Consider the following 27,738-nt stretch of genomic DNA (forward strand, 5'->3'; position numbering starts at 1 on the left):
CACGAACCGCACGGTGCATTTTTTTTCTGTTTCGTGCTCATCTCTAGTCCATACATGTCTCCACTTTCTTCTGTATAACATGCATTGGAGGGAAATACAAAAAAAGCAAACTAGATGTGATTATAAAGAAATAAAGTAATAGTATTATATAGTGGGTATGACAGTTCAAGTGATTTCCAATAACTCTTTTATTAACAGGAACATCACCACTCAAAGCAGAAACATCAAAACGGCAGTTATAGAACACTCAACTCCCCTCCAAAAACACATCCATAATTAAATTCAACCAATAGCAAACACCCAGTATCCAGAGACCCTATTAGCTAGTTCACTAGTCTGTAGAGGAATCCTGATTGGCTGGCTCAACAACCCAGTCAATCAGAATGCAGCTGTACAGAACTTTGCTACTAAAGCCTTTTTCTTGAAGCTCTGAGTACACTACAAATAGGATGTGTGCATTCTGTTTATTCTTTTTCTGCACTGCTTTACTGACATGTATGAATTAATCTTTGAAATGCCCCTAGTTAAACTGGAATTCAAGAGGAACGAACTCAGAACATAGCACAGATCAATAAAGGAATAGAATGGGGGAAATACATTTCTTCACATTCTACTCAGCTTACTACATATTAATGAACTCTCTCATGTTTCCTCAGATCAGTTCCCCCCCACCCCATCCAATTCTTTCAGATCTATGCATGGAACTTTGCACATGGAAGGACTTTCCCATTTCCTCTTAATGAAGTGTTTCCTTCCTATCTGCACTGTACATTTTATTGTTGAAAGAAAACAACCAGGAGGCCTCTGAAATTGTGGAGCTTTGTGTTTATATTGTAGCTATTGGATTGCAGCCCATCACTTTAAAAATAGATTTAATTGCCAACCATTCATAAGCACACCATAGCAATGGTCTCCTTTCTGATATTAGCATTTGCGTGGGGATAACATGAATTTCCAGACTTTTGCAAGCTGTGATTTCTTGGCTGCTTGAGATAGCATTAACGCATAAACAGAATGAAAAAAACAAATAGAGTTGCTACAACAAAATATATCACGTTTCCATGTGGTAGCTTAAACTAAAGCAGAAAAGAAGAAAAACAAGCTGGTTTCTTGGCAAAAACATGACATACGGCACATTACATAAGCAGAAGCTGTGCTTGCAATGGCCATGAAAACGAATCTCTTGCTAAATGTTAGTCGATTGCATCAACTATGCAAATTGTGAGCCAAGCATCTATTTGCATGTTGCAAGAAGCAGGTAGATAAATGTGCTTGACAGGAGTGCACCTTATCGAATTGTCCCAGATTAGAGGGACATGATATGGAAAAATGGAAATGAAGCAGGTCTCTCTTTTTTTTTTTCAATATCTAACATAAAAAACTACAGAAGACTACAAAAGTATAAAAGGGAAGGGAAAGAAAAAAAGGGGAAGGGAAAACAGGGAAAAGGGAAAATCAACATACAAACACCAAACACTACACTACATGTCTTGTATTCCCTTCATACTGCAATTTTTCTTAAGAGTTAACTTTCTAATATGCTATCAGATTGGTAGGTCTTATACAATACAGATTATATTCAGGATCAGAACTTCTCCCCCCCGCCCTTGCGTCTCGGTCTCAATTCTCTCTGCGCAGCTGGAGAAATGAAGCAGGTCTCGATCTGGTCAGAGCCTGGATGGAAGATAAGGTCTTGACAGCCTAAATTTGTTTGTTTGTTTGTTTGTTTGTTTGTTTGTTTGTTTGTTTGTTTGTTTGTTTGTTTTTGTTTGTTTGTTTGTTTGTTTGTTTGTTTGTTTGTTTGTTTGTTTGTTTGTTTGTTTGTTTGTTTGTTTGTTTGTTTGTTTGTTTGACAGTGCAGACCTAAGGACTCTTTCCTGGGAGTAAGCCCAGTTGACCTCAACAGACCTGAGTAGGATTCTGAGTAAACCTGCTTAGGACAGCACTCTTCCCCACTTTTCAGGTTTACTTCTGAATTTGTTGGCTAGCTCACTCATTTCCCACAGACTTTAATTCCTGCAAACAGGAAAGAGACAAAAATGCAGCTTGAATGTTATACATTTGGCAACATGTTTCCTTAAATTTTTTGCTATAGAGTCTACTATAGTATTAATAAAACTTAATACTACCTCCATGTATGGTAAGGGCCAACATTAAAGATATATAACCTGTATAGCACATGTTGGTTTTCAAAGTATTTTTCCAGGAGCATTTTCAACAAGAATGTCAGTAATGGTGGTTGGTTGCTTTTGATAAATGACTTGTCCACCACTTCCAAATGCAATTAATGGCTGCCAAAGTGTATTGGGTATGTTTAGCTTCTGAGTCACATTGTCAGTAAACATGAGATGATGGTGAGACCAAACAGGCCTGGCTAGTGCCTATGTCAACTTAAAACATGTTCCTGAATCCTCCACAACTTGCAAAGATTCCTCAAAAATGAAAGTAGTATGGAAAGGGTTTCCTGAAGATTAAAAGGGACAGATCACTGTTTTCAAGTACAAGAACAATGACTATATAAGATTGCATACTCATTGTTTAATAACAACAACAACATTTGATTTATATACTGCTCTTCAGGACAACTTAATGCCCACTCAGAGAAGTTTACAAAGTCTGTTATTATTATCCCCACAACAAACACCCCTGTGAGGTGGTTAGGGCTGAGAGAGCTCCAGAGAGCTGTGACTGACTCAAGGTCACTCAGCTGGCTTCAAGTGGAGGTGTGGGGAATCAAATCCGGCTCTCCAGATTAGAGTCCTGCACTCTTAACCACTACACCAAACTGGCTCTCATAAAGCATATGAGGTGCAAATCATCTGATGTATATATTAATATTTTTTACCACCAGGTATTTGATTGTTTTGAAGTTTAACACTACTATTTCTTCTAACTTGAGGATCTGATAGCATTTTAGACTTCCCAGGCCTCCAGTTGTGAGAAGCCACCCACCAGCAAGTAGTATTGCCTGCTGACACTCCATGTAACAGAGGGAGATTTTTTTTTTAAACACAGCAAAGTTGCCAATGTCTCTATGAGTCCGTCTGCAAGAGACATCTTACACGAGAAATCTGAGGTATAGAGAGATGCAATGCTAGCCAAGACATATAATTAAAAAAAACAAAGCCACAGGCTTTGTCAATTTTACCTCCCTACAGAGCCAGCAAAGATCTCTCATCAGAGGGTTTGTTAATTTCCTCTTCCCTGCCCAAAAGGTGAAATTGACAGAGACTTTAGGGAGGTGTAGAGGCAATTAACAAACCCTCTGAGGAACTTTGCTGGTACTGTTAATAGATGAAATTGACAGAGCCTTTGGTTCTATCTTTTTAAACTATGCTTCCTGGCTAACATTGCGTCTCCCTTCAATTGAGCATCCTAGTGTAAATGGCCTCATGTAGAGAGACCCTGTTACTTCCACTTACAACCTGGAAGTGACAATGTGTAGGTCTAGAAATCTAGAATTTCTGGTGATTCCTAGAACTATGCTTTGCCACTTCCAAGTTGTGATGTCACAGCCCCCCCCATGTCTCCACCCCCAGCCCTCCTGCAGTTTGCCAGGCTGATCCTGGCATCCATATAGCATCTGCTGAAATTATGGACTGCTCCACTGAATCACCCATCATCTGTCAAACAGTTTTGGATAAATGTCTACTTTATGGAGAGGGCACAATCAATTGAATTAAGTGCTCTGTTTTCATTTAATTTGATAGTTTAAATATGTTGAACAAGATGTTTTCTGAATTATCGGTGGTTCTGATGTGCCCATGATTCTTGCATTTGTTAAATTGTGCATTCTATAAGGATGTGCACTCATTCATTAATGAAATCCAAATAAATAGAGATGTAGTTAATATAATTATTGTACAGCTATAAATAGGGGAAACAACAACCTCCGGTAATATCTGCATCTCTCTATTATTCTGGCTCAAAGAGGTCAGAGGAGGAAAGAGGGAAGAGAGAGTCAGCAGATATGTCACATACATAAAAGGTTTCCAATCAGCAGAGTAACATAGGCCTTGCCACAGTACCATAGGTCTTTATATCAGTAACTCCAAATGAAGACACCAGCATAGGAGTTAAACTCGTTTTATTAATGGCTCATCTACATCAAATAAACAGCCACCCTAACTGTGATGTAATATGGGCTTTGTTTAACCTAGTCTGCCATAAGACAGTCCTGTGAAACGTTAAGGCTTATTTCCCTCTTCCCTAGGGTTTCCAAATCCTCAGTGGGCCCTTCCTGCCACCACTTAGTTGGACAGCAGTAGAAAAATGAGAGGGAAAATGGGTGAAGCAATGACCAATGTCCCAACACACTGTCATCATTCCTGGCTAGAGATGGGCACGGTCTGCATAACGGACCTAATTTCATCACGAACTTACCCAGTTCATCCTTCGCGAACACGCGGGCCGTGGGCACGTGTTTTTCTCACGAAACCGCCGAACATTGGGGCTTTCTGTCCGTGTGTCCGTTGGCCCGTCATGCCAGGATTCCCGCTCAAACAATTTCCTCGGCAGTGGTGTGGAGCCACCTTCCCCGTTTTGAACACACCAATCTTAGCCCAGGAAACCTTGATTGGCAGCACTGTCAGCCAAACAGAGATCACCAGCCTTTCTGCATAAAAGACAAAGCCCGCGAAGTTCTGCTCCATTTTGCTGGTGCGGGGACGCGAGTTAGCTTAGCAACTGCTTACTGTGGGGAAGGTTTTTTTTTTTGTGAGAGTGCGGCTTGTGCCTTGGGGCTTTGGGGCTTCAGTTGCAAGAGAGCTTACTCTTTTCTCCATTCCTGTTTAATTTTTTTCTCCTCCTTTCTATTCTAGTTTTCTTGAGAGCACTTTAAAAAAAATCCTTTTACCGCACTATTGGGTTACTCTGTTTTCTTTCTGCGTTTTTCGAGTCCTTGGGTTCTTCTTGAACTTAATCCCCCCTCCCCCCCCAATCTCTTCCTTTTTTCTGGGTTGCCGGTGGGTTCTATTGTGCTCTGACGCCACCCACTCACAGACCCACAGTGGGTGCAAGGCAGCTTTGGGCGTTGTCTGCCTGAGTTCTTGCCTTCTTTCCCCCACGTTCTTTCTTGGCTGCTGATGAGATGCAAGCAGAGGGAGAGTGCTATTAGGCTCTGTGAAACACCCACTCTCTGATGACCGGCAGCAGGTTTTGGGGGGCTCTGTCTGCTTCACTTTCTAAGCCTTTTTCACTCCCTAAATAGTGTATTTGTATTTGTATATTGACGAAACAGTGTAAGGCACATGATGACTGAGCTTTACAAACATATATTATCCTCCTCCCGATGACAAGCCCTGTCCCTGGCACCTTCTAAGTACCTCCTCTTTTTCTTGATGTGATTTGTATGCTGACAAAACAGTCTGAAGCACATGATGAGCTTCCTTGATGGACTGCATCACGTTCGGTGAAGTGGGTTTCGTCGGCGACCGTCCTGCTCTTGCGAGTGCAAGGGCCCCTCTGAGGGCCAATCCCCAAAGTCCAGTGAGAAGTAGGACAGTGGCCCAGGTCAGCTTGCTTGATAGCAAGCAAGCTGACACACCATGTCACTAAGGTGGGACTCATTGTCCACTGCCCAAAGAGGCTCCCTCTGAACAGGGTAGCATAAGTTTCCTTCCCTCAAGGTGTGGAAGAAATCCTTTCCATCCCTCCCGTGCCTTCCATTCCAGCAAGGGGCCTTTGAATTGCTACATGATCCTGTTGCAGAGTTGGCTTTCACTCAAGTACATCCATTCATTTCCCATCATGGAGAGTTGGTCTCCCCACCCCCGGGGAGGGCATCTCTTGTTGATGCAGCCCCATGTAGGTGGGTTTTGTGGGCAGCCACCTCTCCTGGACAGGAGCACAAGTCTCTCTCCTTCCCCCAAGGGTGGGTAAGGGTCACTCAGAATAGGGGAGGGGAAGTTGTTGTTTGTCTCTTTGGAAAAGTGATAATCGAGGAGCGTTACATGAGAACCTTTGGTGGGGAAAGTCGACTGAAGTGAAAATCTGTGGGAAAACCAAGGCCTTTTCTGACTCGAACCGGTTCTCGAACCGGTTCTCAAACCAGGCCTGGTCCATTAAAATTTCATGGATCGTGGTCCACGGAAGCCCATGAACCCCGAACCGGCGGTCCGTAGGCAAATGCCGGTCCGTGCCCATCTCTATTCCTGGCACAATTGGAAGTGGTGTCACCTCATCACCAGCAACTCTCTAGCATTCACTCTATGGTTACTCCCTGCAATATGCAACTCCAGCAACTATGGCTTAGTAGATGCTGTTCAGCACCAGGGTGCACCCTTCCCAACCCTCCCAGCTACTCAAGCTGGCTAGCTTGGGAATGACACGTTATCCTGAGATGTTTCAAAGAACTTGCCAATTAACTCTGCCTGTGCTGCAGCAGCTTGCACTATTCCTTCCAGCAGTAGTTGTGGCCAGTGACTCAAAAGACCAGGCCTAATTAAGCTATATTACCAGTCCTTAAAATAATGTGTAGCAGAAAAAATGGGGGTAAGGGGCCTTCCAAACTAATACGAAAGAGGTCCCCAAAGACTTCTTTTCTTTATTTGTTGGCTCATTTGACCGGAGGTCTCAAGTTCAGAATTTTTAACACATATACCCACAATTTAAAACAACCTATAGTAGTACATACATACGGAATCACTACCAAAAAATCACCATAAATCATTATCTTTATAGGGTATAAGAGCAGAGATAATATATATATTACATAAATATTTATTCAGAATAAAATATATAAATATATAAAAAATTTAAAGCCAATACATTGAATATGTATAAAACAGGGTAGGGAAATATAAATACAGGCTTCTCCTATTCATTTCTAAGTAATGCAAGTAACATTTCAGTGTTGTTTAAGGGAGTTTACTATTGTTAGGTATTTTGCCACATAGTGCGTTAACTCTGGGTCAGAATCTGCCATCCCACTGCTGGCAGAATAATATAAGGTGGTCCAGCGTCTCTAATGCACTGGTCACGCAGTCACATAAATGATCTGAATATGGTCCCAAAAGGCGATTAGCTAATCCGACATTATTGAATAGCATGAACCTTGGCATGAATTCCCATCGAAGATCATCTTCTATGTGAGAGAGCAGGGGGGATGTGCCTATTGGTCCCTTGGACCCACTCCTGCTCGTCCTCAAGGTATCTCTAACCTGTTATTGAATCTTTTACTCTTGACACAAGAGGGTCACTCCAGTCTGATTCTCACTCCTGAGGCCATCAATTATTGTACCTTGGGAGATTTCACTTCTGAGGAGGTGCCCTTTAAGGTTTGGGGGCCAAGCTATTGGTCAGAGAGCAGGGGGTGCAGCCTGATGTTGATGACTGGGTATAAAGTTCCAAAGAATAACAGGGATGGGAGGAGAGGGAGAAAGAGGAAGACAAGATTGAGACTGAGAAAGAGGGGCTGGACCACCAACAGACCCATCATGCCTCCTAGCCTCTGGTAGGTCTTATCCCTAGGCTAGTCTGGACAAAACAACCAAACAATGGATTTAACCACCAGTCCTAGTGTTATTGCTAAGGGCATGCATATAGCTGCACAAAGCAAATAAAGGATTTGATTTGATCTCACTTGCCCAGTTCCTGTGATGATATACCTCGGCCCCCTGAGGATGTCAGAACAGAAAATGAGGGTAGGCTAGCTCACAGCAAAATCCTGCAGTAGGGAGTGGGAAATGACTTCAACAGCCACTCCATTGTGACTGATTGATTACGCTGTGTACTACAGCTCTGCCCAATCTGTTACATTGCTCTTGTCTATAGGAGGTCATACTTTTGCTGTTCAAATTGATTGCTCCTGGGACACTCAAGCTGGGCCTGCTCTTTTTGATTATTTACTGGAATTTGCAATGTTATCTCAGAAGGAAACCAGTTCTTTGAAGAATAATGATCATCCAGTAAACTAAGGAGATCCTCTGCCCTCAGTGCACACAAGGGCAGCCCATCCATTAGGTAGCCCTAGGGGGGTGCCAGTGGTGGGGTGCCAGTGGTGAAGGGGTGCCAGCCAACTCTGCTGCTTCCCCATCCCCACCCAGCCAACCACTGGCTAGCTGCCTACCCACAATATCCTGGTCTGCCCAGGAGGTGCCCCTGGCCTTAGTGTGTTGCTGGTGAGAAGCCTTACTCCCTCCTTCCATTCCCCCCTTGAGGGCAGGCATGGCCTGGCTCTCTTTCTCCTTGCCTTCATCATGTCTTGCTCCCTTGCATGAATAGGGGGGTGAGGGGGTGAGAAGGAAGTCAGCAGCTTTCTGTCATGGTGCAGAGGGCAAGTAGGGCAGAAGCCCCTCACTCTGCTCCTGGCTTCTTCCCACAGTACAGGGAGGAGGACAGTGGGTGCCACTGCACCCCACATCACCTCACCAGGCTGCCAGGGGGTGAGGAGGGTAGGTGGTAGCTTCTTGTTGTGGTGCCTGTGGGGGAGAGCAGAGCAGAGACTGCTCTGCCTATAGTCTACCAGTGCATCACACTGCCTTTGCACTTGCTCTGCCACTCTACTTTGTCCGGCCTTATTGGGCTACCAAATGCATCTCTGCATCTGTGTTGAAAAACCACTTTCCTTCTTGGGGACTGAGGCTATTTAACTTAAAAGAGAAGTTTCCTGAGGGTCAAGAGCAAGCAGAGCCAAGCCCTGGCATGCAAGCAGTGCCACAGGGACCACTCAGCTCTGACCTTCAGCAGCACTGACAATCAGCATCTGCTCACCAATTGCCTCTTTTCACACTGCTGCCAGTGTGAGAAGTTTGCGAGAGCGCACTGCTGAGTTGTGGCCTCTGCCGAGCCACAGAAGCTGCTCAGCTTGGTTGCTCCAGGGCCATTTTAACTTTCCAGCTCTCTGTGCTTACGGTGCCAAACATTGTACATGTCCTGCAAGAGAGAACTGTAACTGCCTCTACAACTGGGGACTACCAACAGGGACTTTTCTTATTCCTCTATTTTCCTCTTTTTTCTGCCTGAAATTTGGTAAAGACCGTCCTTTGGGTGAATGGTACAAACCCTGAGAATTTCTATTAAATGTAGAGTTAACCTGCTCCAGATTGGGTAAAATCCTGGAGATTTAGGGGGTGAAGACTGGGGAAGCTGGGGGAAGCAAGGGACCTCAGTGATATATAATGCCATACAGCCCACCTTAAAAACCGCCATTTTCTCCTTGAGATCAGATCTTTGTGGCCTGTAGATTAGTTGTAATTCTGAGAAATCTCCAGCCACCACCTGGAGGCTGGCAACCCTAATTAAATGTGGGGGATTAAACCTGGAAATGTGTTCTGTTTCAATTGCCAATAAAACTATGGTGCTTTTTCCTATCTGTTTGAAATTCAGCCAGCAGGATCCCATGCATGAGGAATATGACTCCTGAAAGTTTCATCTGAACTTCATAGAAAGCAAAATAACAACCCCTCCCCCCAACCCTCTTACAGGCAGAAATGTGTTTCCCATTGAAACCAATGGAAATTAAAATAAACAGAATAATGGAAATGAATAGGTTTAATATCAAATATAATGAAAACAATCTTTTTGCAACAGCAAATAAAATGTAAAAAATTACATTCCCAGTATACTGAAATAGTGGTTTGGTGGGAGGAGCTGGAGGAGACACGGAACTGATGTGGAAATGAAACGTCTACTGTGGACAGCCTTCACTGTGCCTTTTTCTCCCTCCCCACCCCTTTGTACAACAAGAGAGATGTTGACCAGTCCCCACACACAGCTATGAAGACAACTGAGGGAAAGTGTGAAAATACCATGGCATAACAGCATATAAATACATGCCGCCATGAGAAAGAAATCTTTTCACAGTTTCCATTTGATGTGCAGTTTAATGCTCAGAGAACATGTGCCAACAAGAAAATTGTGACGTCATCACAGAGCCCTAAGGAATAAATGCTCAGAATTTCACACTCTCGCAAGTAACATCTAAGCAGTACTGAAAATTAATGTCTGCCTTTTCTGCATAGGGGTAAAATTTGGAAAAATTATTTGCCTTGAAATGATCTTCAGAAAAGCAGTCTCCTAGAATTTATATCATGCTTAAAATTGTTTAAAGCACTTCATTGATACTTTCTCATTAATGCTTAGAATTATATTTTACATATTTCCCAAATTTATTGATAAAGCTGAGGAAATAGAAACTTGTTGAACAGCACCTAGAATAGACAAGACTTAAGTAACAAGGACTTTGTTCACACCTCTGCCTCTTAGACACTACGCCATCCTTCCTCTCTCTGGTGAAGCCTTAAGTAGTGTAGATATTTAAAGCCCTACATGGCTTGGAACTGGGTTATCTGAAGGATCATCTTCTCCCATATGATCCTGCCAAGGAATAAAGATCACAAGAAGAGGCCCGCCTTAATGTCTCATCAACTAAAGACGTCTACCTGATAGGTACATGAGAGAGGGACTTTTTGGTGGCAGTCCCATGACAATGGAACAGCATCCTCAGGGAGGTTTGCCTAGCCTCATCACTGCCAATTTTCAGGAGGCAGCTGAAGATGGCTACCTATCAGTTACTCAGCTCAATTCAAAGTATTGACTAACACATACAAGGCTCTTGATGGCCTTGGTCATATCTACAGGAGTGCCTCTCTCCCTATGTCCCACCACAGCATCTTTGCTCATCTGAATAGGGCCTTCTGCAAGTACCATCTTGTACATGGGCAAAACCAACAACTGCCCATACACTTGCATTCTCTGTATGGAACGGCCTGCGTCTGAAGAGGTCAAGAAAACTCCCACTCTCCTAGCTTTCTGCAAAGTATGCAAAAATGAATTATTCAAGAGAGCTTTTTACTCAGATAGGAGGACTCAGCTATAACATCGTACTCTCATATAAGGACTAGAGATGGGCACGAACAGCAATACGAACAAGCTGTTCGTGAGGCCCCATTCTAAACAAACAGGTGGTCGTTGCAAGCCTTGTTCGTTGCTGTCCGTTGTTGTTTGTCAAGCCAGACTGTCTGGCACCTGCAATCAATTCTCTTGGCAACTTAGGCAGGGATTGTCTGAACTCTGTCTGAACTCCTGGTGTTGCCCTGGAAACTCCAATCTAAATCTCCAATTTAACTTGATAGGCAGGTCTTCCTTTCAAGTACTGAGCTCCAAATTTGTTACAACAAGGGAGCAAAGAGCAGGGGGGAGAGGGGCTCCCAGCTCTGACTTTGCAGACAGTGGAGAGAAAGTTGCTGTTGGCATTTTGATAGAGAGTGCATTGGAGCTTGAATTTTCTTTGTGTAGGGTGGGATAGGGATCTACCCCTTCAAGTTCTAGGGCTGCTGCCAGGCTCTGGGCCCAGCTATGATTTATTATTGGTACTTTTCCTGCTGCCTGCTCAGGTAAGGTTTCTAGGAGTGGTGAGGTAAGGATCTACCCCTTCAAATTCCAGGGCTGCTGCCAGGCTCTGGGGCCAAGCTATTATTTATTATTGGTACCTTTACTGTTGCCTGCTCAGGTCAGGTTTCTGGGAATGGTGCAGTAGGGATCTTGATTTGGATGATGGCTGGAGGAGAGCCTGCTAGCCCCCACGAACAGCGAACCACAAACATGTTCGTGAACAGGGCCATGTTCATTGTTGTTCACAGGGGTCATTTCGTAGAAAAAGAAAAAGAACTGCAGGAACTCATTAGCATAACTCATTAACATATGCCACCCCTTCATATGGGCCAAAATGGCCAGGATTCGGCTGCTGCCAGATGTGGGAGTGTTCCCCCACCTGGCAATGGCCTGATCAGGGCCATTTTACCCACAATCCTGGCCAAAACAGGCCCCAAATGACCATTTGGGGCCTGTTTTGGCCTGGATCAGGTCCCAAACAGCCCAGATTGGGTTGGTGCTGGGCAGGGGAGGAGTTCCCCACCAGACACCGACCCAGTCCTGGCAGGTTTGGTCCTGACCCCGGCTGAAAAGGGCCCAAAGCGCCAGAAATGGCCATTTGGGCCCCGTTTGGGCCCGGATCATGGCCAAAACACCCTGGACCAGATCAGTGCTGGGCAGGGGAGGCTTCCCCCCAGCACTGACCAGATCTCGGCAGTTCTGGCCCCGATCCTGGCAGAAAATAGCCCAAATGGCCAAAAGTGGCCATTTGGGGCCTTTTGGAACAGGATCGGGGCTGAAAAGGACCGAATATGGTCAGATCCAAGTGGGGGAACCCTCTGCTGCCCAGCATTGTCCCAGTACAGGCCCCTTTGGCCCCCAATATGGGGCCAAAACAGGCCCCAAACAGCCAAAAATGGCCATTTTGGGCCCATTTTGGCCAGAACTGGGGCCTAAACAGCCAGGACCATGTCCATGCTGGGTGTAGAAAGCTTCCCCCACCTAGAAACTACCTGATCTGGGCTCTTTTGTCCCCAATCTAGGCTGTTTTGGCCCCAATCCAAGCTGAAACTGCCCCAAATGGCAATGGCCATTTTGGGCCCGTTTCAGCCTGGATAGGGGCCGAAACAGCCAGGACTGGGTTGGTGCTGGGTGGGGAAGGCTTCTCCCTCTGGGATCGACCCAATCCGGGCCCTTTCAGCCCTGATCCAGGCTGAAATGGGCCCAAAATGGCCATTTTGACCCGTTCCAGCCCGGATCGGGGCTGAAATGGCCCGGGACTGGGTTGGTGCCAGGCGGGCAAGGCTTTCCCCACCTGGCACCAACCCTATCCGGGCCATTTTGGCCCCAATCCAGGCCAAAACAGGCCCAATCCAGGCTGAAACTGCCCCAAATGACCGACAATGGCCATTTTGGGCCTGTTTCGGCCCGGATTGGGGCCGAAATGGCTGGGACCGGGTCAGTGCCTGGTGGGGAAGGCTTCCCCCACCTGGCACCAACCTGATCTGGGCCATTTCTGCCCCAATCCGGGCCAAAATGGGCCCAAAATGGCCATTTTTGACCCATTTTGGCCCGGATCGGGGCCGAAACAGCTGGGACTGTGTCAGTGCCAGGCACCTGGCACCAACCTGATCAGGGCTGTTTTGGCCTCGATTTTGGCCGTTTTGGCCCCAATTGAGGCCTAAATGGCCCAAAACCTTTTAAAGTCAGGTGGGCGGGGCCACCTGACTTGGGGGAACTACCGGTTCTGGTTGTTCGTGAGTCCCTGTTCATGGATGGCAATGAACAATGAACATCATGTTCGGGGTTTTTTCTGTTCATGCCAATCTCTAATAAGGATTATAGACTACTACTATTTGCTGTCTATTGCTGGAAGCATGATCCTACTGGGTCCTTTCTATGTTGTTTATATATCTTAGAATTACTTGTATCTCATTTCAGCATTTTTTCAACTCTGTATTGGATTTCTGCTAGCTTACATCTTTGTATCCTATTACATTGTTTATTGAAATGCCTTTAAAATGGACTCTATTGACTCACACTGTGTAATACACCTTGAGTATCAGTGAGAAAGGAGGACTATACAAAAGTAAATAAATAAGTAATTTAGGACTGCTTTTAGTTATTTTTGTTTTATGTTTGTTGGAAGTCCAAAACTATATTTTTGGACTTAGTTTTATTCATTTTATGATTGTTATTTTATTTATATTATAAGACACCTGCAAAGTAGAATGGCAGCTAGTAAATGTTTTAATGAATAAAAAATGTTTTTTTAATTTATTTAACAAAATTTATATCCTATGTTCCTGTCCTCATAAGGGCCACCAAGGTGGATAACAAGTTAAAACATACATACATTTTAAAACAATTTAAACATACATAAAACATACATTTTAAAACAATTTAAACATATATAAAACATACATTTTAAAACAATTTAAACCAACCAAAACAAGAATAACAACACTTCATTAAAACAATTAACCAGAGCTATAAACATACAAAAAACATACAAACAATTAAAATATTTAAAACAATTAAAAGCACTTGGCATGAAGGAGGGTCACAGAGGGAATGCCAAATGAAACAAAAGTCTTCAGTGCTGATGGAAATGACAACTACCTCCTTGGGGAGGTAGTTCCAGTGTTTTGGTGATACAACCAAGAATGTTCTCCTCTGGGTCGCCAACCATCAATCCTCAAAAGAGGAGGCACCCAAAGTAGGTCCTTCAGGTATACTGGGTCCTAACTAGAGATGGCACAAAGTGGGAAAAAACCAAACAATGTGGTTCATGGTTCGTCAAATTTCATGAACCACAAACGTTCATGAATCTGCCCCCAGTTTGTGAACCAGTTCATTAGGTTTTTGAAAATGTCACATCCAGGTCAGAAAATTGTCACTTCCAGGTCAGCAGAAGGTCTGCGGGAAATCCATCCCCTATTGCCTAGAAAACTGATTCATCGGCACCAGGCTGTCTGCAGTAACAAACCAAAAAATGAACCAAACGAACCAACCTAAAGTTCAGGGCAGTTCATTAGAAATGGGATCTGACGAACCACTGGTTCACGAGCTATGAACCGGCCTGGTTCATCTTGAATTTTGGTTCATATTTTGTTTCATGCCCATCTCTAGTCCTATGCCATATGTGACAACATAACCAAATGAAATATCGCCTCTATTTCTCTTCCCTGCTTGCTTCCAACAAACACTGAACAATCAAGGCCAACTTTATAATTTTTTCTTCCCAGCGTCCCATTCTGGTAGAACCAAATCCAGTGTTTTCAAAGACAAACATGTATGACTGTCTGGGAACCATTATAGATTTTTGGTAGCTTCCCCCACCCCACAAGCTGTAAACCTTTTTCCTCCTGTCAATTAACTGTTAATTTGATTCAGCTCTTTTCAGTCATGTCCATCAGCTAAAGAGAAGACATTAACTGAGCTCTAAACATAATGAGCACTTGAGTATTAGTTGGACCTCTACATGCATTTTTTAAAAAATACATTTGGAAAAAAAAGCTTGTCTGACTGTTTTCTCATGACTTTAAATAATTGCTGATAGATTAAAATTGTTGACAGTCAATGGATTTTCTCTAATCACGTTTCATCGTTCTCAATATTACTTCTCCTTGTGGAAGCTGAAAGCTTACAATACCCAATTAACAAACCAGGCTGATTAAAAACATCTTGCTTCAGAAATGGAAACATGGGCTGTTTCCATTATTTCAGACAAGAGAACATTAAATTGTCCTATTAAGTGAGTTGATTTCAGAGAAAACAGCTGTGGCTTGTAGAGGGTAGTGATAAATATTTGTTATGGAATAACAATTCTGATTTCTTTTTACAATTTCCTTTTTTGTTCAGATAAGTTGTATATGACTACATGGCTAATAAATAAGTGGCCTCAGGATTCATGAAGCTCAGTGCAAATGTCATAAATGAGAGCATGATCCAGCAAAGCTGAGCACTTTTTCAGTCCTCTTAATTTCAGAAGTACATTTAAGCATATTCTTCTTATCTCTGCCACTTGCGTCCAGGCTAGCATTTCTGTGGTAGCAAGGATTTCTGCTCTTGGAAATGCTAGTCTGTATCTAACCCAATGGAATTTAAACATGCACAAGTTGAGATATATAATAAAAAAATCAGAAAACTCATAGTTTAACAATGGATACATCACTATGACAAAGCAAATAGAGCATCCCTGATTATAGAAATTGCACATATATTTATTTATTGTCCACCTTTCTTATTGAGACTCAAGGTGGATTAAACAGTGTAAATCAATATGATTGACAGCTTGGGCATGCAATAAACATTCAATAAACAATACAATAAAATATAGATTGCAAGAAGTTGAAAACAAGCATAAATCTAAATACAGATATATAACACAAAACATGAGCGATTACTAGGGACAGTCAATGATATCTGGCTGGTACATTGCTAGAGTTGCAAGGTCCCCTGTGGCCCAAATCAGGGAATGGGGAGTCGTGGGGAAGGTGCAGCCAACTACTTTGCTCAATCTCACCTAATTGTCCCCAATATACATTGTTTTAGTCTTTGTGGGTCCCAAGATCCACAGCATAAGTGGTGACTGTTTTGAGTGATCAAAAGGCACTCCTCCTCCCTTTTATGTCAGTGGGAAAGATGGTTGGATCCAATCTGTTATTTGGACTGCTCTTGGTCACTTTATTTATTTAAAATATTTTAAAGCCTACTTTGTCACATGACCCTGAGTGAATTATAATTGTAGTAAAAATTAATGAAACACACAACATCTCAGAATAAAAAACAGAAGAAGAGGAAAAGAACAAGAAGAAACATACATCAATACAATAGTATCCAGAAAAAACACACCAAACCCTATCAACTCCTCAGTGCCACCAAGTAATATTTAATTTATACCTTCCAAAACAAGATAGTATTGACCAGTATTCAAACTAAAACCAATGAATCAAAGGACAGAAGTAATGCTGGTTGTGAAGGCAGAGATCTTGAAAGGTTATTGTACTTTCCAATTTCAATGGGTTTCAGTTGAGCCTTGCAGACTCAGTTAAGAGCCTAGAGGTTATATTCGAACCAGTACTGCTGACAGAGAAGCAAGTAAAAGCAACTGCAAAAAGACTCTTTCTCCCAACTCAGACTAGCTTGGAAGATGGATCTCTACCTTGTCATAGCTGATCTGGCCACCTGGAATCATGCCACAGTAACATCAAGACTAGACTACTGTAATGCACTCTACATAGGTCTCCCTTCAAAGCCAAACTGGAGACTCTGACTGGTGCAAAATGCCACAGCTTAGCTATTATTAGAAACTAAGTGGAGCATGTATATTACTCCCATTCTGCAGTCACTCCATTGTTTGCACATCAGTTTCCGGGCTGAATTCAAAGTTTTGCATATTACATACAAACTTTTTCATGGCCTTGCCCCTCATATCTGCAGAACTGCCTCTTTCCCTATGCTCTGCCACAACAGCTTTGCTAAAACCAAGTAGGATTTTCTGCAGGTGTCACCCTGCAAATGGCCAAAATCAACAACTGCCTGTACATGTACATTTTTTCTTGTGGCCCCACTTTTTGGAATTGCCTGCCTGAACAGGTCATGGAAGCTCCCACTCTCTTGGCTTTTTGAAAACTATAGCACTCAATTAGCTACTGGGGAAGGGCTAAGGACAAGTACAAATAATGCTACTCTTAAACACAGGACTGGATTAAAGGACTGGAACGCAAAAGTAGAAGACAAAGTAGAATCAAATGTTCAAAAATTTGGTCTCAGATCACAAAATGAAGCAAGAGAGCAATTCATAGAATTTTGTGAAACTGACACATGATTCAGGCAACCAAAAAGATGAGTGTACATGGAAATCACCGGGTGAACAATACAGGAACCAAATAGATTACATAATTGGAAGCAGAAGATGGAGAAGCTCTCTCTGCTAAAACAAGACCAGGAGCTGATTGCGATACAGATCATGAATTGCTAATATCAAAAATTAGAATAAAGTTGAAGAGAAGCACGAGAAGAATCATAGTGCCAAAGTAAAATCTAAATAATATTCCTAAAGAATTTAAAGACCATGTAAAGAACAGGTTTGCAATACTAAGTTAATTTTATCATGATCCAGAAGAACTATGGGCTGAAACTAAAGATATTATCAAGGAAGAATGTGCAAAGACTATTCCTGTAGCCAAGAGAAAGGAGAAGCCTAAATGGATGACAGAGGAAACTCTTAAAATTGTAAAGATAGACAAGAAGCAAAAGCAAAAGGTGACAGAAATAGGGTCAAAATTCTAAATGCAGCGTTTCAGCTACCTGCACGCAGAGAAAAAGAAATCTATTATAATAACCAGTGCAATGAAATAGAAGGCAACAACAAAAAAGGAAGAACAAGAGATCTGTTCTAAAAACTCTGAGAAATCATAGGGAAATTGAACCCATGGCTTGGGATGCTGAAAGATCAACACAGAAATACAATATCTGATCAGGACAAAATAAAGATGGGAACAATACACTGAAGAGCTATAAAAAAAATTGAAGGGTGACAGATACTTTCGACGAAAAATGGAAGGGTGACAGATACTTTCAACGAAGAATTTTTTTTTTTTACTTTAAAAAGCTTAACAAATTTATTGTGACAATTCTTCAAGAGCTGGAGCCAAATGAACGTATCAGACTGATGAAATCAGAGCCAGTTTGGCCAGGAAGAAGTGACCTGGATCAGAGAGATCATGCCACTGGCTCCTTAAAGCAAAGCCTCAAGAGGATTCTTCTATTGAAAGTGAGAAGCGTCCTGGAGCACAGTGAGGTCATATCTTTTATTTCATCTTTTTTTAAATAACATTCTTTATTAGTTTTAATTCCAAATTAACCTACAAACAGATCAAAACAAATCTTACAGGATTAATACATAGTTATACAATATATTACACTCCATCTCTACAGTTCAATTGTATTTGTGTAGTCTTTTCATTACTGTTAGCCTATTATTTCTATAAGTCTACTTTGTTTAATTTTGATAATCATTTTATTTTCTTGCTATTTTGGGTCCTATCTTCCTAGACTATAATTAAATTCTTATTTTGTATTTTAATTCAATCCACCTATAAAAGGGGATCCATCTTTGTTTCCAATCATGTCTATTTTTTTCTTTTATTAATTCTGTTAGTGTATCCAATTCTGCAGTCTCCAAAAAATTTTCTATCAGTTCTTCGTTTGGTTGTTGTGGGTTTTCCGGGCTGTATTGCCGTGGTCTTGGCATTGTAGTTCCTGACGTTTCGCCAGCAGCAGCTGATGTTTTGCCAGTCACAGCTGCTGCCGAAATGTCAGGAACTACAATGCCAAGACTACGGCAATACAGCCCGGAAAACCCACAACAGCCATCGTTCTCCGGCCGTGAAAGCCTTTGACAATACAGTTCTTCGTTTGTTGGTATATCTGTGTTCTTCCAATGCCTGGCATATACTATTCTTGCTGCCGTAATTATATGAAGTATCAAATATCTAGTTTCCCTATGCATCCGTTCCGGTATAATATTTAGTAGAAGCATTTCAGGTTTAAAGGATATAGACTTGCCTAGTGCCTCTTGTAATAGTTCATGTATCATTTTCCAATATTTCACCACCTTTTTACACAACCACCAAATATGAAAGAATGTACCTGTTTTATCTTTGCATTTCCAACACTTGTTGGACATTTCTGGACTAGGGATGTGCGTTTTGGCATTCAGAATGCCGAAAGAATGCCGAAACAAAAGTGTTTCGGCATTCTTCTGCTATCCCGAAACGTTTCGGGGAATGCTGAAACGTTTCGGGGTAGCCGAAAGAAAAAGCCAAAACGTTTCGGGATTCTTTCGGCATTCTTTCGGCATTCGAGAATCGCCATTTTGTTTTTGCTAGCCGTTTGCCTTAGCAAGCGGCTAGCAAAATCCTGCTGGAAGCAAAGGCTTCCTGCAGGCTCTTAGAAGAGGGGAGGGGGGGAGAAGGAGTGAATCACTCACTCCTTCTGTCACCCCCCACCCCTCTTGCAAAGGAGGATAGGGAATCCTGCTTTGCCTTGCAAATGCAAGGTGCAAGCATTGCATTGCACTTTGCATTTGCAAAGCAGCAGAGATTCCCGCCAAAACTAACAGGTAGGGGAGGGGGAGCAGGAGGAGGGTGGCTCTTGGAGTATGGGTGGGGAAAGGCAGGGGAGGGGGGACTTTAGGAGTCACCAATCCCTCTGCTGTATTTTCATGCCAGCCAATAGATTTAAATCTTTGGCTGAGGCTGCAGCAGGGGGTTTAAATTTGGAGCTAGACTGTCTGGAGCACCTCTGTTGCTGCCTGCTGCTGACCGAGAGAGGAGAAGAAGAGAGACTGCACTGCACCTGGAGCCTGGAGGACATCTGCCTGGAGGATCAACTGTGCTGCTGGACATCCTGAGAGGACACCTGGTAGGCCTTTTAAAAATTTTTGAAAAATTTTTTGATGCTGGGCAATGTGCTGCTGTGGCCTGCCTCTGCAAAAAGATGTTGCAGTTTATTCTTGGCATGGCCTGGGGGACAGGTTGGGCAGACAATGTTTGATGGTGGGGGGGGGGTTCAGCATTGGCTGTTGTGCTTGCCTTCTTTAAGCTTGATCTACTGTTTTAAGATTAAAACAAGAGTGTGCCAGCTTTGGGCCTACACAGGCCAGAAGCTCTGCTGGGTGTCTTTGGTGCCTTTCTTCTGGCTGGCTCTCACAGTTATGCTTCACAATCTGGAATGGTGTGGCTTGTTTTTCTGTGTCTGGTCCCCTGCTTGCAAGGATTCCCAACAGGCTCCGTCCTGATCAACTGTGCCAGCCTGCGGCCCACACACAGGTCTGTTGCTCTGGCTTTGGTAACCCTTTTTGGTTGCTGGCCTGGCACTCACTGTTTTGCTTCAAAAACTGGAATGGTGTGGGCTTTTTTCCTGTGTCTGGCCCCCTGCTTGCAAGGATTCCCAACAGGCTCCATCCTGATCAACTGTGCCAGCCTGCGGCCCACACACAGGTCTGTTGCTCTGGCTTTGGTAACCCTTTTTGGTTGCTGGCCTGGCACTCACAGTTTTGCTTCACAAACTGGAATGGTGTGGGCTTTTTTTCCTGTGTCTGGCCCCCTGCTTCCAAGGCTTTCCAACAGGCTCCGTCCTGAACAACTGTGCCAGCCTGCGGCCCACACACAAAGGCCTGCTGCTCCGGCTTTGGTAACCCTTTTTGGTTGCTGGCCTGGCACTCACAGTTGTGCTTCACAAACTGGAATGGTGTGGGCTTTTTTTCCTGTGTCTGGCCCCCTGCTTCCAAGGCTTTCCAACAAGCTCCGTCCTGAACAACTGTGCCAGCCTGCGGCCCACACACAAAGGCCTGCTGCTCCGGCTTTGGTAACCCTTTTTGGTTGCTGGCCTTGCACTCACAGTTGTGCTTCACAAACTGGAATGGTGTGGGCTTTTTTTCCTGTGTCTGGCCCCCTGCTTCCAAGGCTTTCCAACAGGCTCCGTCCTGAACAACTGTGCCAGCCTGCGGCCCACACACAAAGGCCTGCTGCTCCGGCTTTGGTAACCCTTTTTGGTTGCTGGCCTGGCACTCACAGTTGTGCTTCACAAACTGGAATGGTGTGGGCTTTTTTTCCTGTGTCTGGCCCCCTGCTTCCAAGGCTTTCCAACAGGCTCCATCCTGAACAACTGTGCCAGCCTGCGGCCCACACACAAAGGCCTGCTGCTCCGGCTTTGGTAACCCTTTTTGGTTGCTGGCCTGGCACTCACAGTTGTGCTTCACAAACTGGAATGGTGTGGGCTTTTTTTCCTGTGTCTGGCCCCCTGCTTCCAAGGCTTTCCAACAGGCTCCGTCCTGAACAACTGTGCCAGCCTGCGGCCCACACACAAAGGCCTGCTGCTCCGGCTTTGGTAACCCTTTTTGGTTGCTGGCCTGGCACTCACAGTTGTGCTTCACAAACTGGAATGGTGTGGGCTTTTTTTCCTGTGTCTGGCCCCCTGCTTCCAAGGCTTTCCAACAGGCTCCATCCTGAACAACTGTGCCAGCCTGCGGCCCACACACAAAGGACTGCTGCTCCGGCTTTGGTAACCCTTTTTGGTTGCTGGCCTGGCACTCACAGTTGTGCTTCACAAACTGGAATGGTGTGGGCTTTTTTTCCTGTGTCTGGCCCCCTGCTTCCAAAGCTTTCCAACAGGCTCCGTCCTGAACAACTGTGCCAGCCTGCGGCCCACACACAAAGGCCTGCTGCTCCGGCTTTGGTAACCCTTTTTGGTTGCTGGCCTGGCACTCACAGTTGTGCTTCACAAACTGGAATGGTGTGGGCTTTTTTTCCTGTGTCTGGCCCCCTGCTTCCAAGGCTTTCCAACAGGCTCCGTCCTGAACAACTGTGCCAGCCTGCGGCCCACACACAAAGGCCTGCTGCTCCGGCTTTGGTAACCCTTTTTGGTTGCTGGCCTGGCACTCACAGTTGTGCTTCACAAACTGGAATGGTGTGGGCTTTTTTTCCTGTGTCTGGCCCCCTGCTTCCAAGGCTTTCCAACAGGCTCCGTCCTGAACAACTGTGCCAGCCTGCGGCCCACACACAAAGGCCTGCTGCTCCGGCTTTGGTAACCCTTTTTGGTTGCTGGCCTGGCACTCACAGTTGTGCTTCACAAACTGGAATGGTGTGGGCTTTTTTTCCTGTGTCTGGCCCCCTGCTTCCAAGGCTTTCCAACAGGCTCCGTCCTGAACAACTGTGCCAGCCTGCGGCCCACACACAAAGGCCTGCTGCTCCGGCTTTGGTAACCCTTTTTGGTTGCTGGCCTGGCACTCACAGTTGTGCTTCACAAACTGGAATGGTGTGGGCTTTTTTCCCTGTGTCTGGCCCCCTGCTTCCAAGGCTTTCCAACAGGCTCCGTCCTGAACAACTGTGCCAGCCTGCGGCCCACACACAAAGGCCTGCTGCTCCGGCTTTGGTAACCCTTTTTGGTTGCTGGCCTGGCACTCACAGTTGTGCTTCACAAACTGGAATGGTGTGGGCTTTTTTTCCTGTGTCTGGCCCCCTGCTTCCAAGGCTTTCCAACAGGCTCCGTCCTGAACAACTGTGCCAGCCTGCGGCCCACACACAAAGGCCTGCTGCTCCGGCTTTGGTAACCCTTTTTGGTTGCTGGCCTGGCACTCACAGTTGTGCTTCACAAACTGGAATGGTGTGGGCTTTTTTTCCTGTGTCTGGCCCCCTGCTTCCAAGGCTTTCCAACAGACTCCGTCCTGAACAACTGTGCCAGCCTGCGGCCCACACACAGGTATGCTGCTTTGGCTTTGGTAACCCTTCCCGTTTGCTGGCCTGGCACTCACAGTTGTGCTTCACAAACTGGAATGGTGTGGGCTTTTTTTCCTGTGTCTGGCCCCCTGCTTCCAAGGCTTTCCAACAGGCTCCGTCCTGAACAACTGTGCCAGCCTGCGGCCCACACACAAAGGCCTGCTGCTCCGGCTTTGGTAACCCTTTTTGGTTGCTGGCCTGGCACTCACAGTTGTGCTTCACAAACTGGAATGGTGTGGGCTTTTTTTCCTGTGTCTGGCCCCCTGCTTCCAAGGCTTTCCAACAGGCTCCATCCTGAACAACTGTGCCAGCCTGCGGCCCACAAACAAAGGCCTGCTGCTCCGGCTTTGGTAACCCTTTTTGGTTGCTGGCCTGGCACTCAAAGTTGTGCTTCACAAACTGGAATGGTGTGGGCTTTTTTTCCTGTATCTGGCCCCCTGCTTCCAAGGCTTTCCAACAGGCTCCGTCCTGAACAACTGTGCCAGCCTGCGGCCCACACACAAAGGCCTGCTGCTCCGGCTTTGGTAACCCTTTTTGGTTGCTGGCCTGGCACTCACAGTTGTGCTTCACAAACTGGAATGGTGTGGGCGTTTTTTCCTGTGTCTGGCCCCCTGCTTCCAAGGCTTTCCAACAGGCTCCGTCCTGAACAACTGTGCCAGCCTGCGGCCCACACACAAAGGCCTGCTGCTCCGGCTTTGGTAACCCTTTTTGGTTGCTGGCCTGGCACTCACAGTTGTGCTTCACAAACTGGAATGGTGTGGGCTTTTTTTCCTGTGTCTGGCCCCCTGCTTCCAAGGCTTTCCAACAGGCTCCGTCCTGAACAACTGTGCCAGCCTGCGGCCCACACACAAAAGCCTGCTGCTCCGGCTTTGGTAACCCTTTTTGGTTGCTGGCCTGGCACTCACAGTTGTGCTTCACAAACTGGAATGGTGTGGGCTTTTTTCCCTGTGTCTGGCCCCCTGCTTCCAAGGCTTTCCAACAGGCTCCGTCCTGAACAACTGTGCCAGCCTGCGGCCCACACACAAAGGCCTGCTGCTTCGGCTTTGGTAACCCTTTTTGGTTGCTGGCCTGGCACTCACAGTTGTGCTTCACAAACTGGAATGGTGTGGGCTTTTTTTCCTGTGTCTGGCCCCCTGCTTCCAAGGCTTTCCAACAGGCTCCGTCCTGAACAACTGTGCCAGCCTGCGGCCCACACACAAAGGCCTGCTGCTCCGGCTTTGGTAACCCTTTTTGGTTGCTGGCCTGGCACTCACAGTTGTGCTTCACAAACTGGAATGGTGTGGGCTTTTTTTCCTGTGTCTGGCCCCCTGCTTCCAAGGCTTTCCAACAGGCTCCGTCCTGATCAACTGTGCCAGCCTGCGGCCCACACACAAAGGCCTGCTGCTCCGGCTTTGGTAACCCTTTTTGGTTGCTGGCCTGGCACTCACAGTTGTGCTTCACAAACTGGAATGGTGTGGGCTTTTTTCCCTGTGTCTGGCCCCCTGCTTCCAAGGCTTTCCAACAGGCTCCGTCCTGAACAACTGTGCCAGCCTGCGGCCCACACACAAAGGCCTGCTGCTCCGGCTTTGGTAACCCTTTTTGGTTGCTGGCCTGGCACTCACAGTTGTGCTTCACAAACTGGAATGGTGTGGGCTTTTTTTCCTGTGTCTGGCCCCCTGCTTCCAAGGCTTTCCAACAGGCTCCGTCCTGAACAACTGTGCCAGCCTGCGGCCCACACACAAAGGCCTGCTGCTCCGGCTTTGGTAACCCTTTTTGGTTGCTGGCCTGGCACTCACAGTTGTGCTTCACAAACTGTAATGGTGTGGGCTTTTTTTCCTGTGTCTGGCCCCCTGCTTCCAAGGCTTTCCAACAGGCTCCGTCCTGAACAACTGTGCCAGCCTGCGGCCCACACACAGGTATGCTGCTTTGGCTTTGGTAACCCTTCCCGTTTGCTGGCCTGGCACTCACTGTTTTGCTTCACATTCAGGTTGTTTATCGTTGGTGGACCTCTTCTGGACTGGACTGCACTTGGTGGACATCGGCCTGCAGATCTCTGCGTGGAGGATCAACATTGCTGGACATCTGCAGTGGTGGACTGGTAGGGTTGTTGTAAAATTTGTTTTTTGAGCTTATGTCTGCTGCTGTGCCTACCTGCGAGCATATGCTTTGGCTCGGTCTTTATGGCTTGGGCTAGGGGGGGCATTTTCTGGTTGGGCAAGAGGACATTGTTTGGGGGTTAGGGGGGGCCAGCATTGATTGCAGTGCCTGCTTTCTTTCATGTTTCATTTGTCAAGTTTGAGTATGGGGTGGGCTTGAACTACTGTTTCACAGGACTAAAAAATGAGTGTGCCAGCTTTTGGCCTGCAAAGGCCAGAAGCTCTGCTGGGTGGATGTGTTTTGTTTTGCTGCTGGTTGGCCCTAGCCTTTCGGGGGGGGGGCTGACTTGGCTTGTGCAACGGGGCCTTGAATTTTGGGGGTTGCGTGTGCGGCGTGTGGTGTTGACTCTGTTAACATTTCCAATTTTCTTGACAGCATCGCGGAGGAGAGGAGGACCAGCTGCAAGACCGCCTGAACATCTCTGGACTGCAGGACTGGTGTTAGTGTGAGCGAGTCCGGGTTCACATTTGGGTGGGCTTGGGGGTGGGTTCTTGCTAGCTTGGGAGGGGGGAGGCTCATCTTCAAAACACCACATCCACACCCCACACCGACATACCACAGATACATTGGTCCCGCTAAATAGTGTCTCTTAGGTAGGTAGGCCAGTTGGTAGGTGATCAGTGGATAATTGCCCTCAACATAATTATTAGGGAAACCAAGCCGATTTTTTTTAAAAAAACTAAATAGGGACTCAGCAGGGAAAGCATTAGTGAGTGAGTGTTAGGTTTGAATTATATATATATATATATATATATATATATATATATATATATATATATATATATATATATATATATATATATATATATATATATATATATATATATATATATATATAAATTTGTAATAGCTGTCAATAGGCTTCCCATTAGTGCCCCCATAACTAGGGTTCCACTGCCCATCTCTGGCACCCGTGGTGGTGCCAGGCCGGCCCGGGCATACTAGTGTGTGAGTGTTTAAGGCTTAGTCACCTCTGTTATTGGGGTTTAGGGCCAGCTCAATTCCAGAGGAATTCAGCTGATTGGCAGGCTCAGGTTCCCTGACATAAATAGGGTTGCTTAAAAAGGGACTTGATTGTTCATCTCCAAGTCACAGAGCCACTAGAAGCACAGATTTAGAGCAGGTTAGTTAGGTCTTGAAAACAAAGTTGACCTTTGTTTTCCAAATCTTTTCTGATTAGTTAGGGCAGATTTTGGGAGGGGAAAGTATGTCAGAGAGGAAAGCAGAGAGGGGCCCCGGGGGAAAGGCTAGGGAGAAATCTAGAGGAGAGGAGGGGAGGGGGAGGGGGACTGCTGCGGCAGCCCCCCCATCTGAGCGGAGGAGGCCCTCCCCAGCGCTGCTGCCGTTCACCAGCCTGGCTTCTGGTGACAGGAAGAGGGTTCGCAAGACTCTCTTTCCTGAGGCAGCTGCTGGAGGGCCACCCCCAACCTGGGTGCGTGAGGCAGGGGCTGGCACTGGGCGGGGGCCTGCTGCTGAGGCTCCTCCTCCTCCAGTGGTTGCGAGCCAGCTGCTGGAGGAGGGGCAGCATGTGGTGTCTCCTGGGATGGGCGCGGAGCACATGACTTTCCCTGCGCTCCCGCTCACCCCAGGAACCCAGAGGATGTTGGAGGAACTGCCCGTGAGACCCCCCCTGGGGCGGTCCACCCCAGTTTCCTCTGAGGCCAGCAGCAGGCCTCTCGCGGCTGTGCAGGAGGAGAGGATGCGGGAGGAAGAGGCAGAGACTGTGGTGGAAGAGCCCACATCTCTGCCCCTTCAGCCTCGTCCATCCCCACCTGCCCGGCCGAGAGTGGGACACGGTGTGTCCGGCCAGAGCACCTCACAGGAGGTGCCTCAGGGTGATCCGGAAAGCGCTTCTCCTGGGAAGCGTGGGTTGCCCTTTTCGTCCGAAATCTGGAAGCACTTCCAGACAGCGGAGGATCCCCGAGCAGCCCTGTGCCTGCATTGTAGGCAGCGCGTCAGCCGTGGCAAAGATGTGTGGCATCTCTCCACGTCTGGGATGAGGTACCATATGAAGAGGCACCACCAGGCGGTGCTTCTTCGGGAGGAGGGTTCGAGTGGCGCCGCACGGCCGCCAGCTAGCCAGAAGGAGGCAGGCTCCTCTGGTGCTCTCCCCCTAAGGGTACCTGCAGGAAAGGGACGCCAAGCCTCTCTCCCGGAGATGCTTGGTATGCAGGGCGCTAGTGTGCCCAGAGAGGGGATCCGGAGGGCGAGCAGGCGCATCACGCGCCACATCGTCAACATGATAGCAGTGGATGGGCAACCGTATTCCGTAGTTGAAGACTTCGGCTTCTCAGGGCTGCTCCGAGATTGCTTTCCCTGGTACGCCGTCCCTGCTCGCACGTCGTTGAGCAGATCGGTGGTGCCCTCGTTTTACAGGGCTGCCAGGGATCATGTGAAGGCACAGCTGTCCCGGGTTGCCGGGAGAACTGTGCACTTCACATCGGACATCTGGACCTGCCCAAGTGTGCAGCAAGCGTACCTCTCGCTTACTGCTCACTGGTGGGAACCCGAGTCGGTTCTGGGTGGGGGCCGGGGGGAGGTGCCTAGCACAGCTAGACAGGGAAGGATGGGAGACCGCCAGGCCGGCTACTGCAAGGCCTTGCTTCACGCTGAGGTGCTCGACGTGTCCCACACGGCGGAGAACATCGCTGCCACCTTAAGGAGACAGTTGGACGAGTGGATAGGCCAGGGACCCGCCACCGTGGGATGCATGGTGACGGACGGTGGCAAGAACATGAGGGCAGCGGCGCATCTAGTGAGCCGAGAGAGCGTCTACTGTGCCGCTCACAAGCTTCACCTAGTGGTGAGAGATGCGCTGGGGTTGGGCTCCTCGAAGGAACCCGTGGATACCCGGACCCGTGAACTCCAGTTACTTGTCCAGAAATGTCGGAGGCTCACGGGTCACTTCTCGCGCAGCGTGAAGGCCACGCACGAACTGCGCCAGACACAGGTCAGGACAGGTGTGCCAGGGCACGCTCTGATCACTGACGTCAGCACTCGC

Source organism: Eublepharis macularius, chromosome 1 (genome assembly GCF_028583425.1).
Source record: "Eublepharis macularius isolate TG4126 chromosome 1, MPM_Emac_v1.0, whole genome shotgun sequence".
Lineage (NCBI taxonomy): Eukaryota > Metazoa > Chordata > Lepidosauria > Squamata > Eublepharidae > Eublepharis > Eublepharis macularius.